The sequence below is a fragment of the Papio anubis genome, chromosome 8 (assembly GCF_008728515.1).
Source record: "Papio anubis isolate 15944 chromosome 8, Panubis1.0, whole genome shotgun sequence".
Taxonomy (NCBI): domain Eukaryota; kingdom Metazoa; phylum Chordata; class Mammalia; order Primates; family Cercopithecidae; genus Papio; species Papio anubis.
The window spans coordinates 118,044,374-118,062,076 of NC_044983.1; the positions used below are offsets into that span (position 1 = coordinate 118,044,374).

At 42.9% G+C, this 17,703-nt stretch overlaps 1 long non-coding RNA gene across 1 annotated transcript in view; it reads right to left on the reverse strand.

The window, feature by feature from the left end:
- Positions 1-3,657: 3,657 nt before the first annotated feature.
- LOC103887089 overlaps positions 3,658-17,703 on the reverse strand; it is a 32,720-nt gene continuing 18,674 nt past the window's right edge. The window contains exon 4 of the long non-coding RNA XR_651032.4: positions 3,658-3,800. This is a non-coding gene — a long non-coding RNA (uncharacterized LOC103887089). The remainder of the gene's footprint in view (positions 3,801-17,703) is intronic.

A 17,703-nucleotide genomic window follows, 5' to 3' on the forward strand; every position in this document is an offset into this window, starting at 1 on the left:
GGTCTTGTTATAGGAGCCAAGTTTGCATTTTTCTTATGCCACATTTGATCAGGTTTGTCCCTGTTTGCTGACCAAGTCCTAACTAAAAACATTAAAAGAAGTATCCTGCCTACCCTTAAACCAGAGCATTTCAACCCCTTGACAAGTGGAACACAGGGCCCAGACACAGACAATCAGAGTTTAATGGGGCTGCTTTTCATGATGGTTTGCTCCCGATAGGAAGGAAAAGCAGACTCAGATAGTGGGGCTGTCCTTAGCCCAGTCTCCAGGGCTGATGGGCTAGGATGAAGTCATGTGGGCCAGTAGAAAGAAAGAAAACATGAGGCCAAATAATAGGATCTTTAGACTTGGTTTTCTATTTAAGAGCTCTGTAGCCTTGAATAAGTCAGTTGACCTCTCTGGACTTCCGTTTCCTCCAGTACAAAATTAATAACTTGGTCTAAGTGATCGGTTCTACAATGGGTGTGACTGCCTATGTCTCTCTATTGGCATGGGGCTCGCTGCTGCTGTGGCTGCTATTATAGTTGCCCCTGTGATAACTGTGGCGGGAGCGGTCACAATCCTGGAGGCCAGAGATCAGAGTGTTGACAGTGTTGGTTTCTCTGAGGCTTCTTTCTTTGGCTGGTAAGATGACTGTCCTCTCCCTGTGTCTATCCCTAGACTGCTGCAGGGATAGAGAAGGCAGGGGTGATGATAAGGCCTGTGATGGTGGTGGTGGGTCATGTGGTGCTAGTGAGGTTCCTAATGGGAAGAATTAGGGCAATAGGGGAAGACTTATAAGAAAAGAATATTCAGACATGGACAGTAACAAAGGAAAGACCATCTGAAGACACAGGTTGAGGATAGCCATCTACAAGCCAAGGAAAGAGGCCTCAGGAGAAACCAACACTGCCAACAGTTTGATCTCTAGCCTCCAGCATTGTGAGAAAATTAACGCTTAAGTCACTGATTCTATGGTACTTTGTTATGGCAGCCTCAGTAGATGAATACAGGGTTGCATTCATATTTCTTAACTCTTGCCAGTTTATTCTAACGTTCAGCGTCAAGAATGATTGCCCTATAAGGTAAAACCTACACTGCCTAGTCCTGCTTCAAGACTCTGGCCACATTCCACCTGTCCAACTACAGATCCCACTTCCCAATAAAAGTTCCCAACTGCAGTGGGACACTTCAATGTCGCCCAGACTGGAGTGCAGTGGCACAATCTCGGCTCACTGCAACCTCCACTTCCTGGGTTCAAGCGATTCTCCTGCCTCAGCCTCCTGAGTAGCTGGGATTACAGGTGCATGCCACCATGCCCAGCTAATTTTTGTATTTTTAGTAGAGATGGGGTTTCACCATGTTATTCAGGCTGGTCTCGAACTCCTGACCTCATGATTCGCCCACCTCGGCTTCACAAAGTGCTGGGATTACAGGCATGAGCCACTGTGCCCAGCCCACATGACTCTTAAGAATGCCATGCTAGTTCCCGATACAACTCACTCATTTATCCCTCCTGACTTTTCCTCACTCCCAAAGTCTATTTTGCACTTCCACCAAACCAAATGCAACGCAAACCTTTTTCAAGCATTTATTAGGCAAGGTGTTTTGATGTCTAACCAAGTAACATAGTTTTAAAGAACGGACTGTCAAGGCCATTTACTCTTGAGGAAGGAAGGGAACCGTTGTCGGGAGGTATATTTAAGCTTCTCACCCCAGCCTTCATGTTACTCCAACCAGGAACCTATCTAAACCACCTATTAAAAGCTTGGCTCTAAGTTTTCAGGGAGCTAGTGTAGGAATTTCCATGTTAAGGAGGGAGAAAGTTCTTTCTGTGGTCCTCTGTTTGGGGGAAGCACCATGAAGGACTTGGTGAATCAAACTGGCAATCTTTTTTTTAGATTTTTCTTTTAGAGACAGGGTCTTGCTCTGTCACCCACGCTAGTGTGCAATCATAGCTCACTGTAACCTTGAACACCTGGGCTCACGAAATCCTCCCACCTCCACCTCCTGAGTACCTAGGACCACAGGCGCACACCACCACACTTGGCTATTTTTGTTGTTGTTGTTGTAAAGATGGGGGTCTCACCCTGTTGCCCAGGCTGGTCTAGAACTCCTAGCCTCAAGCAATCCTCTCACCTCAGCCTCCCAAAACACTGGAATTAAAGGTGTGAGCCACCACACCCAAACCTGGCAATCTTTAAGCTGTGTTCTCAGTTTCCATGGACAATTTTCTTTGCTGCTGATTGTCCTGCTAGTCTATGAAATAATGCTAATTAAAAAAATATGTTCGTTGGTGATTAAGAGCACAGATTCTGGACTTAGAAGAGCCTGGTTCAAATCTCAGCGCTTCAACCTGCTAACTGTCCAAAAGAGTACTCTAAACTTGGGAACATGCAGAAGAGATTATTGAGTGATTTGCCAGTGCAGAGCTGGGCTTTCTACTGACTAGTCAAATTTCATCTCCATAAGGGCAGAGGTTTATTTGTAAATTTTGGTCCCACGAAGATGCAAATAATTTAACTCTGGTGGAAGAATTAGCTCCAAGGGTTACAGTTGATAGCCCTGTTGGACATTAACTAGCTTTCTATCTCACCCAGTAATCTTTAGGTATTAAATTTCTACTGCTGATATAACAATGTAACACATCTTAGGGTGTAAAAATAATGAGAATTTATTAGCTTACAGTACTAGATGTCAGAAGTTCAAAATCAGTTTCACTGGGCTAAAATCAAGTTGTAAGCAGAGCCCATTTCTTCTGGAGGCTCTAGAAAAGGATTTGTTTTCTTGTCTTTTCCAGTTTCTAGGGATAACCTACATTCCTTGGCTTATGGCCTCTTCCTCCATCTTCAAAGCACATCACTCCAACCTCTGCTTTTGTTCTTATATCTTCCATCTCAGTTGACACTCCTGTCTCCCTCTTATAAGAATGCATATGATTACATTGGACCTACCCAGATAATCCTGAATAATCTCCCCATTACAGATGTGATTAAAAACCCATAATTTAATCACGTCTGTAAAACCCTTTCTACTTGTAAAGTAACATAAGTAGCATATTCACAAATTCCAGGGATCAGGATAGATATTTTTTTCAGAGGGAACATAATTTAACCTATCATACTTGCCTTATTTTCTGTTGTTGAATTGCCTGCATATATCTAAATTCTCTAATGCTCTTTGAATAAGTTTTAACTTCTTATTGGTTCTCTCATTAATTATTGAGTTAAATAAAATCTTTGACATGGTATCATTTTATAGTTTCCTGAGAATTGTGATTTACATTTTTGAAAATTGCACTTCACATAGCTCTGTGGCCCTAAGCAAGTTGCTTAATCTCTCTAAGTTTCAGTTTACATATCTGTAAATGAGGATATTAACAATAATGATACTTAACTTTGAAGGCTATCATTGTTGGGAACAAATGAGACAATGCATGTAAAGCGATCAGCCCAGTGCCTTGTGCATCTGAAGCCCTCAAAAAATGTTAGATGGTGATGCTGCTGCTGATAATGGTGGTGATGCTGCTGATGATGCTAATGACGATGATGCTGATGTTGCTGATGCTGCTGATGGTGCTGATGATGCTGATGGTGCTGATGCTGCTGATGATGCTGATGCTGCTGCTGATGGTGATATCGATGCTGCTGCTGATGATAATGGTGATGCTGATGATGGTGATATTGATGCTACTGATGATGATGAGGGTAGTGATGCTGATTATGCTGATGCCAATGATGCTGGTTATGGTGACAATGATGCTGATGCTGATGATGATGTTGATGAGAACAAGTGCTGTGGCCCTCAGTGCTTTAACATCCCTAAAGTGAAAATATTGTGTTCAGAGCTCTCTATTTTCCTTTGTAGCCCTTTCTAGCTTTATGATCAAGGCCATTGAACATCAGGCATTTTTATTCAGTTTGCTAGATGAAAAAGGCAATTCAACCCCAACCAGAGCACTTGTCTTGGCAAAAGGATACTCGCTAGTTTGGGGTCTTAATTTGTCGTCCCAACTGGACTTCTTTGTGGCACACACAAACCAAACAAACTCTACAGGGAGGCCCTGACTATGATTTTTAAACAAATTGATGACAGTGATGATCATAGGAAACACTCCACACTGTTCTCTAGACAAAAGCTGAGTGATATAACAATAGTCTGAATAGAAAGGCAAAACTTGCCTTTGCATTGATTTCATGCCAAAACTTGGCTAATTGCATCAGGCAATTGCTAGGAAACTTATTAGCATCAATAATCATATTCTTACACACATGCACAGAAAACCTAATTCTGCCCAGAACAAATGGACAGTCATCATTTAACAGCCTAAATAGACAACAGTTCCTCCATGGCACATCCAGTGATGGATGAGGCTCTCCATGCAAATGTTGTAACCTGCAGCTATAGAAGCACTTACCATACGATTACTTGAACTCAGGGTCATGTTCACATGGTAAATATGTAAATGTTGTATGTAAATATTTATTCTCACTCTATTAAAAAAAAAAAAGGAAAAGGAGAAGACGAATTAAGATAACCAAAGCAGACTTGCTATTCAAAATACATTCTGAATCAACAGCATCTGAATCACCTGGGAGCCTGTCAGAAATGCAGAATCTCAGTCCCCACCCCAGCCCTGCTAAATCATCATCTGCCTATAACAAAATCCCTAGGTGACTCAAATGCACGTTGAAGTGTGAGGAGCATTGCACTAAGAACTTCTGAATAAGAGCAGTGGGTAGTAATGTCATTTGGAATAGCTGTTCCTTTGGAAAAATCACACCATTACAGTATACCATTAGGAATATCAGAAAAGGGAAATCACTGAATGGTTCTTTCAACAAACATTCATTGAGGGCCTATTATGTGCCAGACAGTATTCTAAGTGCTGGGGGTACAGTGACAAGAACGAAAATGAAAGACCCCTCCCTTTGAGGATCAGATGAATAAATAAAACAGAGTATATAGATTGTCAGACGTTGGAAGCTCCTATGAAGAAAAATGAAATGGGATAGGGAGGAGGGAAATTTTGCAGTTTTAAATAGTATAGTCAGGAGGGTAATATTGATACAGAGACTCAAAGGAAGTGAAGAGACAAGCTACGTGGCTATTTCCTGGAACAGCATGACAGGTAAAGGGAACAGCAAATACAGAGCCCTGAGGAGGAGAAATTATAGCATGTCTGTATGCTGAGAAGGATCCATTGAGGATTGCTTGAAGGAGAAGACAGAATTGCCAGTGATGTTCTTGACAATTGGAAAAGGATAAGATATAGCATGCAAGAGGAGAGGCCAGCCCAGAAGAGGAGCATGGAAAGTTTGCCCATTACCATGTGAGAGAAAGCAAAGCCTATGTGTCTAAATGTGAGTAAGCTGATGGATAAAGTGGTGGGAGCACCTGGAAGTCTCCTCTATTGTTTGAGATTTTTCCCTGAAAGAGGAATCCAGTTTATCCATTGAGGGAGATGAGAGGAAGGTTATTAAAAGTACAAGAAGAGAAGATAAGGTTTGAAATAGCTGTCTAGAAGGGGGAACAACTATGGAAATGTGTGCTTGTTGGGCAGCCTTGAGTCCACCTTTGTGATATGTCAGCATCCCCTTGTTTTTCTCCAGCCATGTTCACTTTCAAGTCTGGAAATGGGAAGAGAGAGAAAAGTTGGATTTAACAAGGGTTGAGGTTTGGCCAGGCACCCACAATGAAGTGAGATGCTGGGAAATGTGTTGAGGCTGCATGCAAGGGAGTCACTTATAATGAAGAATCATGGAATTAAGGCTAGATTTTAAAAAGACATGAGGGCTCAAACAAAATAAGGGACAATGAGTATATAACAGGATCATTGGCTGGCAGGTCCCAGTAAAGTCAAGCAAACATCAAGGTCAGGGAACTGGAAGAATTAAACTGGAAAGTTAGAAGATGACAGAGAATGGGATTCTTGAAACTGGGATTGTAAAGGTGATAGAATTAGCGGTCATTCCATGATCCAGGCTGCACCATTCATTATGGCAGCCACGAGCCACCTGAGGCTATTTAAATTTTATTAAAATTAAAGAAAGTTAAAACTCCAGTTCTCAACTGAACTAGCCACATTTAGGGTATTCAATGGCTGCATGTGGCTAGTGGCTACTCTATTGGACAGTGGAAGTAAAGACCATTTCCATTGTCACAGAAGGTTCTACCGGGCAGTGCTGTTCTAGGGTTTGACTATGGAGATTCTTTGCTGAGGTAAGGTGGTGGGAGAGGTCATCAGAGGGCCCTGGATTATCTATACAGATATGGAAATCATCAAAAATTGGAACAAGAACAATTTTGGAAAGAGTGCCGGTGGTGCCGGAGCTAAAGTCTTCAAGGTGTCAGAAGAGTGAGGTCAGCAGACAATTACTACGGGAATGATTTAAAACTTCATTTTTATTGAGAAGAGGGGTCACGAGAGAGCATGTCTAAGCCTATTAGTCAATCAGGATAGTAGGTCAGGGCTACAGGGAAAATGATGTCCTCATCATTTTGATGATGATGGAAGAAGGTGAAGAGAACATTCAAAGATAGTTGAGGAAAGAAGAGATTTTGCTGGTGGCTAACCATGTGTCCCAGAGTGACAGTGGAAGGGTTTGAGGAGACAGGGAACAGTGAGCAATGAGTTGATGGAAGGGGCTGTGCAGAACTGCATGGGAAGGTGATCCAGGTGAGCAGTCCTGGGAAGCAGCGCTTTTTGTATAAGCTGAGGTAAACAGCAATAAAGGGCACAGGGAGATGGATCCCGACAGCCCCGGAGCATGAACTAGGGAAGCTGTGAGTGTTCAAGGAGAAACAAGGCTCTTGCCAGGAGCACAAAGAATTCTAGAACACCCTCCTCATTTCCACTCAAGGTAGCATGGAGGCTAGAAAATAATCCAGAGCTCTGGGCATCTCGGCTGCTGGCAGGGGAGGATGGAGGCCTGGGAGGAGTGATCTTCCCCAGAGAACATGGAGCTCCCTCTTGACTCCTTAAACCTACCCCAGACTAGAAATATCTTTGTGTTGGAGTTTTCCTGCAGAGGGGGTCGCTGTAAGCTAGAAGGCAACCTTCCAAGTCCCTGCACTAGAAACCTATGCTAGCTCAAAGCCTGACTCTGATATGCACTTCTCTAAGCCTCCATGCTCAGATCCTCAGGCTTTCCATGTTCTGTCACCTCTACCTAGAAGTCTCCTCTCCCTTTTCTGAGCCAAGGGAACAGTCACAGTCAGCTACTTGAAGATATACTCTTCAAATGTTCAAACAACTGATTTTGTTCATGCATTCATTCATTTGTTCAATGAATACTAATTGAATATCAAATACTAGTTATCAGCATTTATTAATACTCAAGAAATACTGATAACTAGTACTAAGAAAACAAATTTCATAAACTGGAGCTCAAAAACTAGTTCTACCACTTATTTGCATGAGGTCCTTAGACGTTTCTTTAACCTCTCTGAGGCTGTTTTCTCTCCTGCAAAATTTAGACATGAAAGTACTTAGTGCAATGCCTGGCACAGATAAGAATTCATTAAGTGTTTGTCATTATTAGTCATAAATGTTTTGCCAGTGCTGCACTAAGTGCCAAGGATGCAAAGACTCATATTCTAGCTTAGGAGATAGGATCAAAACCAATGAATTTTCATTATAATATGATTTCATAAGAGTCACTCAAAAGAGATGTATACAGATACTATTGGAGTGTCATGAAGTGAAGGATTCCCAAGTGTGATATCTGGAAAGGTCTCCCAATGACTAGGAGTCTTGGTCAGCTTGGGTTGCTATCACAGAATACCATCGACTGAGTGGCTTATAAACAACAGATATTTATTTCTCACAATTCTGGAGACTGTAAAGTCCAAGATCCAGGCACCAGCAGAATTAGTGTCTGGTAAGGACCCACTTCTTGGTTCTTAGATGGCTGCCTTCTCACTGCGTCCTCACATGGCAGAAGGGATGAGGGAGCTCTCAGGTTCCTTTTATAAGAACATTAGTCCCATTCATAAGAGCCCTGCCCTTGTGACCTAATCGCCTCCCTTTTCACTTTGGGGGTTAGGATTTCAGCATGTGAATTTTGGAAAACACAAGCATTCAGTCTACAGCAGAATCATTCTCCAGATGGAGAAGGGGAAAGCATCGCATCCCAGGTTGAAAGAAGAGCATGGTGCCTTGAAAGCGCATGGTGTGTCCACAAACCTGTGAGAAGCCATGGAGTGGAGAGTGCATAGAACAGAGTAACAGGAGGTGAAGCTTGAGAAGCAAAGGGTCCCTTATGGGGCAGGGCACATTTGCTTTCCCAGCCCTTCTGACTTGATCTTGTGAGCAATGGCAGTTGCACTCAGGTTGTTAAGCAGAAGAGCACCATGATCAGGATGTTGGCATTAGAGTGGAAGACAGGTAGGGGGAGGAATGAGACTGGAGGCAGGGAGACTCTTTTAAGAGGCTGTTGAAATAATGCAGGCGAGACATGGTAAGAACCTGGACAAGGGCATTGGCAGAGGAACTAGAAAACCATGGATAGGAGAGACAGTTCTGAAGTAAAACCCACAGGACTCAGGGATGTGCTGGGCTGGATGCAGGGATAGGAAGATAAGGGAGTCATTCACTACCAGCCCATGAACTCACATAGTTGTGGGTTGCTGAGACACAACTTCAAAATGTCTTAGTGAGTGAGAGCCCCAAGTCCAAGGAAGCTTGAAAGTTACTTGTAATGTATCTTGACTCCCTACTGAACACTTGAGCATTTCCTGACAATCATGTAATGATTAAGCAAATAGTCATTCTTTGTTCTCAGAAAAGACTGTAAGACTATGTATCTCTAAGCAAATATAACATTATATGGTTATAATATTAACCATTATGCAATTTGCATGCTGCAAGAAATATAAAGCAAAGAGTATGAGACTTAGCCGAAGAAAAGGTCTACTTCATGGAGGAACTTATCCTTGCACAAAGCCTTAAAGGATAAGCAAATTTTTGATGTATAAAAATGGGCACTCCAAGCTGAGGGGGAGCTGCCTGAGCCAAGACAGGTGAGCGGGAAAGCATTTCTCAGGTGGGTTCTTAAAGCCCCTCATCTTGTAAGATGCTCCAGGATGAAAGGGCCCATGATCAAATAAACCCGGGGTTACAACCCGCTATGCAACCCCTCCCTTGGAGCATCACAATATTTTTGACATATTAAAGATCTTTAGAAGTCCTATAATTAAAAGTAATTTGCCTAGTGCAAAAAAGCAAATCATTGGTTGCCTGGGGCTGGAGGTGGGACTAGGAGGATTGATTGCAAAGGGGTACAAGGAAACACTCTCGGTAATGGCCATATTCTATATGATAATTGTGATGGTGGGTTACAACGGTATATACATATGCCAAAATCCATCAAACTACACATAAAATATGTACATTGTGCCTCATTTAACTTGATTAAAAATAATAATAATTTGTTTTTTATTTGACTTTGGATAACTTTTTTTATTCTTCTCATTAGCATTCCCTCAAAAAGGCCTACCTGTTGAAACAGCATCTGGAGAAACACCACTGCTTTAGTTTCTGTTGCTGCTGTAACATATGATCACCCTAGTGGCTTAAAGCAACACATATTTATTATCTTACAGCTCTGGAGGTCAGAAATCTGCAATGGGTCTCACTGTGCTAAAATCAAATGTCAAAAGGGCAGTGTTCTTTCTGTAGGGGATAATCTGTTTCCTTGCCTTTTCCAGCTTTCAGAGGCCACTTGCACTTCTTGGCTCATGGCCTCTTCCTCCATATTCTAAGTCTGCTATAACATCACTCCAACTATTTACTCCCATCCTCCAATCTTCTTTTTTTTTCTTTTTGGAGATAGAGTCTTGCTCCCCTGCCCAGGTTGGAGTACAGTAGCATAATCTCAGCTCACTGCAACCTCCACCTTCTGGGTTCAAGTGATTCTCATGCCTCAGCCTTCAGAGTAGGCATTCTTGTGCCTCAGCCTCCAGATCCCATGCCTGGGATCACAGACATGTGCCACTATGCCCAGTTATTTTTTTTTGTATTTTTAGCAGAGACAGGGTTTCATCACGTTGGGCAGGCTGGTCTTGAACTCCTGACCTCAACTGATCTGCATACCTCAGCCTCCCAAAGTGTTGGGATTACCGGCTTGAGCCACCGCACCTGGCCCCAATCTCCTTTTCTGACTCTGACTCTTCTACTTCCCTCTTTTACTTATAAGGACACTTACGATTTCACTAGGCCCACTCAGAAAATTCAGGACAATCTCCTCATCTCAAGATCCTTAGTTTAATCACATCTGCAAAGTCCTTTTTTCTGTGTAAGGTAACACTCACAGTTTCCAAGAATTAGGATGTGGCCATCTTTGAGGGCCATTATTCTGCTTATTACAACTATTTTTAGTATAAAGTAAAAGAAATGAATATTAAGCCTGGAAATGAAGACTGAGCCATATCAGGATAAAGAACCTGACTTTTCCAGTTAAGAAACAGGCAGAATTTATTTACTTTTGAACTGGTACATTCACATGTGTTAACATTTGAAAGCTGTCATAATGTATTAAGTAGAAATTTTCCCCTTTTCCCCAGTCATCCAGTTTCCCTCTCTGGAGCCAACAAATGTTACTTACCACTCTTTAATGTGTTATTTCAGACATTATTCATATCTATATATTTTTACTTTTTTACACAAATGGTAGCATAGTATAAAAAATTATTCATAACTTTCTATTTTGGCCTCAACAATATAAACTTGTAGATCATCCCACAGTGGAACGAAAAGACCTTCTTTATTCATCTCTATGGATACATAGCATTTGATTTTATAGACCACTGGTTCTCAACATGAGTGTTTATTAGAATGACATGGGAGAATCTTGGAAAATCCCCAGGAGTTCCAGTTATCTATTTTTCTGTAACAAACCATCCCCAAACTTAGAAGCATAAAGCAGTAATCATTTTATTATGCTTGCAATTTTTGGAGTCAATAATTTGGTCAGGGTATAGTAGGGATAACTTGTCTCTGCTCCACAGTGACTGAGGCCCTCAGCTATGGTGGTTGAGATGGCAGGAATGGCTCACTTAGAGCTATATATATGGCGCCCTGGTTCTACAGCAGCTGAAGTCCTTGGTGATTCTCTATATCATGTCTGCTGGGTGTGCAATGTCCAAGAAGGCTTCTGATATGGTTTGGCTGTGTCCCCATCCAAATCTCAACTTGAATTATATCTCCCAGAATTCCTACATGTTGTGGGAGGGACTCAGGAAGAGATACTTGAATCATGGGGGCCAGTCTTTTCCATGCTGTTCTAGTGATAGTTAGTAAGTCTCATGGGATCTGATGGGTTTATCAGGGGTTTCTACTTTTGCTTCTTCCTCATTTTGTCTTGCCACTGCCATGTAAGAAGTGCCTTTCATCTCCCGACATGATTTCGAGGCTTCCCCAGTCATGCAGAAATATAAGTCCAATTAAACCATTTTCCCTTCCCAGTGCTGGGTATGTCTTTATCAGTAGCATGAAAATAGACTACTATAGTAAATTTGTACCAGTAGAATGGGGTGTTGCTGAAAAGATACCCAAAAATGTGGAAGCGACTTTGGAACTGGGTAACAGGCAAAGGTTGGAACAGTTTGGAAGGCTCAGAAGACAGGAAAATGTGGGAAAGTTTGGAACCTCCTAGAGACTTGTTGAATGGCTTTGCCCAAAATGCTAATAGCGATATGGACAATAAGGTCCAGGCCGAGGTGGTCTCAGATGGACATGAAAATGTTTTTATGTTTTAGCAAAGAGACTGATGGCATTTTGCCTCTGCCCTAGAGATTTGTGGAACTTTGAAAGATAATTTAGGGTATCTGGTGGAAGAAATTTCTGGGTTTTTTTGTTTTTGTTTTTTGAGATGGACTTTTGCTCTTATTGCCCAGGCTGGAGTGCAATGGCATGATATCGGCTCACCACAACCTCTGCCTCCTGAGTTCAAGCGATTCTCCTGCCTCAGCCTCCGAAGTAGCTGGGATTACAGGTATGCACCACCAAGCCCAGCTAATTTTGTATATTTAGTAGAGACAGGGTTTCTCCATGTTGGTCAGGCTGGTCTCAATCTCCCGACCTCAGGTGATCCACCCGTCTCAGCCTCCCAAAGTGCTGGGATTACAGGCATGAGCCACTGTGCCTGGCCAGGCAGAAGAAATTTCTAAGTAGCAAACCATTCAAGAGGTGACTTGGGTTCTGTTAAAGGCGTTCTGTTTTATAAGGAAAGCAGAGCATAAAAGTTTGGAAAATTTGCAACCTGACTATGCGATAGAAAAGAAAAACCCCTTTTCTGGAGAGAAATTCAAGCCAGCTGCAGAAATTTGCATGAGTATCAAGGAGCCTAATGTTAATCCCCAAGACCATGGGGAAATGTCTCCAGGCCATGTCAGAGACCTTCATGGCAGCCCCTCCCATCACAGGCCCAGAAGCCCAGGAGGAAAAAGTGGTTTCATGACGAGGCCCAGGGTCTCCGTGCTGTGTGCAGCTTAGGGACCTGTGTCCCAGCTGCTCCAGCCATGGCTGAAAGGAGCCAGTGCAGAGCTCAGGCTGTGGCTTCAGAGGGTGGAAGCCCCTAGCCTTGGCAGCTTCCACGTGGTGTTGAGACTGCGGATGCACAGAAGTAGAGAACTGAGGTTTGGGAACCTCTGCCTATATTTCAGAGGATGATGTATGGAAATGCCTGGATGCCCAGGCGAAAGTTTGCTGCAGGGGCAGGGCCCTCACAGAAAGCCTCTGCTAGGGCAGTGCAGAAGGAAAATGGTGGGTCGGAGCCCCCACACAGAGTCCCTACTGGCGCACTGCCTAATGCAGCTGTGAGAAGAGGGCCACCATCCTCTAGACCCCAGAATGGTAGATCCACTGACAGTTTGCACTGTGTGCCTGGAAAAGCCACAGATACTAAATGCCAGACCGTGAAAGCAGCCGGGAGGGAGGCTGTACCCTGCAAGGCCACAAGGCAGAGCTGCCCAAGACCATGGGAACCAGCCTCTTGCATCAGTGTGATCTGGATGTGAGACATGGAGTCAAAGGAGATCATTTTGGAACCCTAAAATTTGACTGCCCCACTGGATTTCAGACTTGCATGGGCCCTGTAACCCCTTTGTTGTGGCCAATTTCTCCCATTTGGAATGGCTGTATTTACCCAATACCTGTATCCCCATTGTATCTAGGAAGTAACTAGCTTGATTTTGATATTACAGGCTCATAGGCAGAAGGGACTTGCCTTGTGTCAGATGAGATTTTGGACTGTGGACTTTTGGGTTAATGCTCAAATGAATTAAGACTTTGGGGGGCTGTTGGGAAGACATGATTGGTTTTGAAATGTGAGGACATGAGATTTGGAGGGGCCACAGCAGAATGATACGGTTTGGCTGTGTCCCCATCCAAATCTCAACTTGGATTGTATCTCCCAGAATTCCCAGGTGTTGTGGAAGGGGCCCAGGGGGAGGTAATTGAATCATAGGGCCCAGTCTTTCCCATGCTATTCTAGTGATAGTCAATAAGTCTCACAAGATCTGATGGGTTTATCAGGGGTTTCTGCTTTTGCTTCTTCCTCATTTTGTGTATGTCTTTATCAGCAGCACGTAAACAGACAAATACAGCTTCCTTACTCACTTGTCTGCTGCCTGGACCACTGGGCTATGTGGGCTGTAACAGCTGGGGATATATGGGTCTCTCTTTCTCTCTCTCTCTCTCTCTCTTTCTGTGTGTGTGTGTGTGTGTGTGTGTGTGTGTGTATGTCTCTCTCTCTCAGCAGGTAACTTGGGCTTCCTCATAGCATGGTGGTCTCAGAGTAGTTGAATTTATTACATAGCAGCTGACTCAACCCAGAGCTAAAGTTTCAAGAGGCCAGTGCAGAAGCTACAAAGCTTCTTATGCCTTAGCCTTGGAGGTACTAGACCATCTCTTCAACCACATTCTGTTAGTCAAGCAAATCCCTACACAAGCCCAGATTCAAGGGAAGGGAAATTAGACTCCATCTCTGAATAGGAGGAAAATTTATAATTATAATGTACCACACCCAGGGGACCTGAATGTGCAGCCAGGCTTGAAAACTACAGTTATAGATCCACCATAACTTAGTGTCCATCAAGACCCCACTGATGGATATGCAGGCTGCTTCAGATTTTTTGCTATTGTAAGCAACACAGCACTCAACAAGTCCTCCAATCATCATTTCACACAAGAGCAAGAAGGTCTGGAGGGTACTTTGGGAGAAGTGAAATTGGTGGATTAAAGATTTGGTACTGGAAGTTTCTGAGCTGTAAAGTGGCACAATCAGGGCTGAACTTTAGGAATTCCAACCTGTCTGCACTGCCCAGGGCTGAGCAGTGGGAGGGGGTGGCTGCTGACAGAGAGACCAGGCTTCATGTTGTCAACTAGTTGGGATAGAGATCATAAAATGGAAGCACAGATAGGAAGGAACAGATGGGAGGGATCATCAAAATGCAGTCATCCTCATTAGCAAGTGGTGGAAGACAGAAGTTAATTTGGTGATGAACTTGATGATACTGATGATATGTACTGCAGTGGTCATGACAGGTTTCTTGGAAGAAGTGAGACTGGAGATGGAGCATTCAGGATGAGGAGAATTTTAATAGCAAGAAAAAAGGAAGACAGCCTTTTCATTGGCATTTCATTTGGTGCTATTGGAAGATATGGAGAAAGCTCTGTTTTGAGAAAGATTATCCAACTCAAGCACATCAAGTTTAGCCATTGCCTGTCACACAGCAAGTGTTCAAAAACAGGATGCACTATTCCTACTAATGGCAAGTAATTCCTATTAAAATTCCTTAATATATTGGAACACGACTTTTGCTGACAATTATGATTGCTCTCGTTATTTCTAAACAGATGCATGTGCCATGGGAAAAGCTTTGGCTGGGCCGTAGATTCGTCACCCATCAGCCCAATCTGGAGCAGATGGTGGTTTCTCTTGCATAAGGTCCTACAGCCACCATTGGTCTCTCTCCCTTACATGGGAACATCAGTGGGAATTGACGCTGGCTGGACAGAGACATCCCCAGAATTCCATTCTTAACCTACTATCACCCTTCCAGTCCTAGTACTTATCTCCATGTCACCCCCAAAGCTGAGAACAGGAGCTGATTTTCTTTGGGACTGCATTAACAGAGAAGTTTTCAGCGCAAGTATCGAATGAGTCCTACTGTATTCTGGGCTGGAAAGACCTTATCTAATAAATTGTTTCCATTCTAGGTGATATAAAATAACAAAAAAATCTAATATCTGGATAGTACATTATGATATAGCTAATCATACTCAACCTTTGGGTGTCAGTTCAAAGTCACTTCCTCTAGGAAGTCCTCCCTGACAACCCTGAGACTGTTCACGTGCCCCAGTATGCACTTTCTTACACCCTGGAGCTCCCTTGCCATAGCAATTAACACACTATTGTTATTCTTGCTTATGTGTCTACCTGTGCAGTGGAGAGACTCTAAGGTAACCCCCAGTAATTTTTGCCCCCTCTTCTTCATGCCTTGATATATTTCCCTCCCCCAGAGGATGGACAGGACTTGTGTCCTGATTCTAACCAATAAGGTAATGGAATGTCACCCCCAGTGTTATAATATGTTAGACTCCATTTCAGGAGACTGGAGCAAGAGACCCTCCTTGCTGGCTGATTGAAGTAAGTGGTCAGGTTGGAGAAGGCCATGTGGCAAGGAACTGCAGGAGGCCTCTTTGTTTCCTTGGGTGGTCTCCAGGACCTGAGGGTGGAATCCAGCCAACAGATATCCAGAAGCTGGGACCTGCAGACATAACTATGGTAAGAAAGTCAATCTGCTAACAGCCTAAATGAACATGGAAGCAGACTTTTTCCCCAGGCAAGTTTCTAGTTGAGAACTCAGCTCAGTGACACCCTGACTACAACCCTATAAGATCCTGAGCAGAGAAACCAGCTAAGCCAGACCCAGACTCCTGCCTCACAGAAAGTGTGAGACAGTAGTGTGTGTTGTTTTAAGCCTCTAAGTTTGTGGTCATTTGTGATGCAGCAATAGAAAACTAACACATTCCACCACTAGATGTGCACTCTGTGAGGGTGAGACCACATCCGTATTACCCCTCACTGTACTCCCAGCAGGTCACACCTCGCCTGGCACATAGTAGGTGCTCAATAAATATTTTCTGGATGAATGATTGAATGAATGAAGCTGCATCAGTCTTACAATATTTATAACCACTCCATAAGGAGGATTATTTTAATTCAAGTTTTACTAAGACTGAGAAAAAATAAGTGACACATCCAAGAACATCCAAGACTCACATAAAAAGAGAAGAGGTGGAACTTCAACTGGCATCTCCTGGGACCAAATCCCAAGTTCATTCATTAAAATCACAGCTATAATAACAGTGTTGGCTTTCCACCTTGGCAGAGCCAATAGAAGCCTACACAAATAATTGTACCTCCCTCATACCCAGAACAGACATCACTAATCAATCACAATACTCTTTTAGGTGAAGTTCATCTTCTAAACCAAACCTCAACTCAGGATTTCAGTAGCCACAGCAATTGACCACATCTGGCCAAGGAGAGGAAACCTACTCATCATCCAAATGCTAAACTGCTAGTTAGAATCTATACCTCCATGTAACTGAATGTAGAATCTATTCCCAGCAATGTCTGGGAAAACCATGAAAGAAACAAAAGTCTGGGCATAGAAAGGAGTAGGATTTGGGAGAAGAAAAGCCAAGAAAAGAGGTTGAGGGAGGGAAAAACAAAACAAAAAAACAGTGTTTCTAGAACTTTCTCTGCAGAGGAAAGCCTCTCACCATTTTCAGGCAGGAAATTCCACTAATGATGCATGCTACAGCTGGATTCTCTTATGACTGAATTCCCTGAGTCAGCTGATGAATTCTTCCTTGTACAGTAATTGGCTACAGCAATTAGATTCCCTTTTTTATTATTCATATTGCCGTGACATACCCCGACTTCTCTCTAAACACCCAGCTGATGACCACAACAAGAGTGCAATGGATTGAACATTTGCCATGACTGATATTTTCATTGTTTTGACAATTAAGGTGTATGTTTGCCTGAGGGACTACAGTTATGATATAATAAACATTAATCTCCAGAAATGAAAGCAAACTCTTTGAACAAGAAGTACGCATGCTGCCATAAAAGTGATGGAGACTAAAAGTAAGAACAGATTGAAACGTGAGGAAAACAGTCAATGAATTAGTTGTTTGGTTTTTACTTTCTTTGTTTGTTAATAAATTGATTAAATCCATTTTTCCCTAGGCATTGCATAGACCAGGGTTACCAAATACATTGTGCTGACAGTACCATCTATCTTGGCCATGGCAGGCATTACTAATTAATCACATCTTTCTTCTCTCCCTGAGCCCCAGCTTGGTCTTGGAAACCATCCCACTGTGGAGCTCCAGGCAGCCAATACCAATCTATCATTCTGGATCTCAGGGCAGAACTCCTTGCCATCCAAGACTACAACACAGCCCCAACTCACAAGTTATCAAGCAGAAAGCAGTAAAGTTTTAGGATTAAGATGGGCACAGACCCTGGACTCAGAGTGCCTGGATTTGAAGCCTACTTCTGCTATTTACCAGCCCTTCCATGCCTGTGTTGTCATCTGTAAAATGGGGATACTAATAGCACCTGCATCATAGAAGTACAATGATGATTAAATGAATGAAAATACAAGTGTTGGAAAAGTACCTAGCAAACATAAGCACTGATC